Raw genomic sequence first — 2,632 nt, 5'->3', positions numbered from 1 at the left:
TTAGATCACTTGTTACTGCAGTCTAAGTTAAATTATGTGCTTGAATTTTGCATTGTATTTGTGATTTTTATTCTTCCATGCTTATAGACAGAAAAGCTTTGTTCCATTGAACCCATGACTGTGTAACTTAAACCTTGAATTATGACAGATATCTGAATTGTTACACTGCTTTTTAATCACAAAGCCTCGTTTCTCTCTGCAGTAGGATGGAGACCATTCAAAGTGTTATTTATTATTTAGGAGATGTAAGAGGCAAGGAAAGTATATAAGCCAACACATATATTTTTAGGCGATTAAATGAGAAATAAATACTAAGCTGAAGTGTTTGGTAGTACAAGAAGCAATTTATAATGAGGCTATGACAAGCTGTAGATGTTGTTATTCCTGCTTTATACCACCAACATCCATGTAGATCAGTCTTAAATTCTGTGGAAGGCTTTAAAAATTTTTAAGTTATTTTCATCTCTTATCCTGATCCTGCCTTGGGAAAGGAAATTTGGTTGCTTAGCATCTTTGCAAAACCATGCATTTCTCTGTTCTTCCAGCAGAGGGGTCTTAATGAGATTTGTGGATGCATTCCTGGATGTATAATCCAGAGGGCTGCTTACTAAAGTAGTGGAGATAGAACCGAGGGCCTCATGTGTGCCAGACACATGCTTTGCCACTGAGCTGCATTCACAGCTATCTTGAGGCTCATGGTGCTGATTTAAGACCTGACTGGATGACAGAGTTGGAAGCTCCAGGGAGCTGCTCAAGGAGTTAGCATTCTAAGTGTATATAACTTCATATTCATGGATAGTGGAATCTATCTCAGAGGATTCTATGCACTGGGGGAATGTTTTCATTTCTACCATGACCCTACTTCTCTCCTTTCTTTTCTCCCACACTCAGCTACATGGTGCTCATCTTAGCTCAACTTCAGTTCTAAGCCAACAGTGACTTCCCAATTCAATTGCCTTCTATCACATTTTCCTGGGAAAATTCCAGTTGTCTCAATCTAGTTTTCCATCTTATTCAAGCCTATACCTGGATTGTCCTCTACTTCAAGAGTAATGGATGCTGGAGAGGTGGCTGTGCAGTTAAAGAGAGCTTCCTGCTCTTAGCAAAGGACCTGGGTTCAGTCCCCAGCACACACACTGGGTGGCCCCAAACCATCTGTAATGACAGTTTCAGGTGGGCTCTGACACCTTCTCCTGGCCCTGAAGGCACCTGAACTCACATGCACATATCGCCCCCTCAACACATACACTTAATTTAAAGTAAATGTTAAAAAGTGACAAGTGTTAATAGACATCAGTTAATAGTCTTCATTCTTATCAGAGGCGAAGAACCACATGACAATACTGCATCTACTTTGCTCACTACAGCAGCTACTAATGCCCCACTCCTCAAACACTCTTCTCCACCACCACCAACCCATACTCAGCAGTGATCCACCTCTGATGGCAAAGGGAAAGTAGTTCATCCCCTGTAACCTTTTGCACTCATAGTACTGAGATCATGTGCTTAGTCTCTTATCTCTCTTACTAAAAACTTTGATTGTTTGCTCACTACATGTAAGATAATTCCTCGCAGGTTCCTCATGCACTTTGATCACATTCATCCATCAACCCCTTTTCTTCCTTTCCCTTCCCCTTCTTTCCACCACTTAGTACCCTTCTACCCTCCAGTTTCCCTTTCTGATCACACACACACACACACACACACACACACACACACACACACACACACACACACCACAAATCTATGAACAAAGCTAAACATGGTATTTTTCTTTCTGAGTTTGGCTTAGTATGTTGAACTCCAGTTGTTTTCTCTCATTTTCCAGCAAATGACAAAATTTCATTCTTCACAGGTGAATAAAGCTGCATTGTTCTATCTGTCTGTCTGTCTGTCTGTATATTCATCCATCATTAATCTATATTACAATTTCTTTATCCATACATCTGTTAACAGTCATCCAGGCTGTTTTACTATTCACATAGTTTAACTAGTCACATTATTTTGTCTTGGTCTTTCCTGCCTCAGGCAAGAGCAAAACCAGTCCCCCACCTCTCTCTTTCTTCCTTTTTCCTCTCTTCCTCCCTCCCTCCCTCTCCTCCTTCTGTACCAGAGATTAAACTCAGGGTCTCATGCATGCTGGGAAAATGCTGTGTACTGAACTACATCCTTAGCCCTTTTGAAAAACAGATTATTTTGAGGTGGGGTCATTCTAAATTGATTGAGTCAGCCTTGAACTTGTGATGCTCATGCCTCAGTCCACTGAGCAGCTGAGATTAGAGATACGTGTCACCATACAAGCTATCATTCTTTCATCCCACAGTTAAATCCTATACCCATGCTCAGAAACCATGTCTTCTAGTTCCCTGTTATGATGTGAATATGAAATACCCCCCAGTAGACTTGATTTTGAACGTGTGGTACCCAACTGGTGGAAGGTTGTGGAACCTATAGGAATTAGGACTTTGCTGGAGGAAGTGGGCATTTAAGTTTTTATTGCCCAGCACTGCTTGTTACTGTTTACATTCTGACTGCAGACAGTGTTTCCAGCTGTCATGGTCCTGAGTCTGGTCTTCCTCACCAGGACCAACTCTGTGGCGTTTTAAACTCTTTCTTCCTTATGTTGCTTTTG

The sequence above is a fragment of the Phodopus roborovskii genome, unplaced genomic scaffold (genome assembly GCF_943737965.1).
Source record: "Phodopus roborovskii unplaced genomic scaffold, PHOROB, whole genome shotgun sequence".
Classification (NCBI taxonomy): domain Eukaryota; kingdom Metazoa; phylum Chordata; class Mammalia; order Rodentia; family Cricetidae; genus Phodopus; species Phodopus roborovskii.
This window is presented reverse-complemented; position numbering follows the sequence as displayed.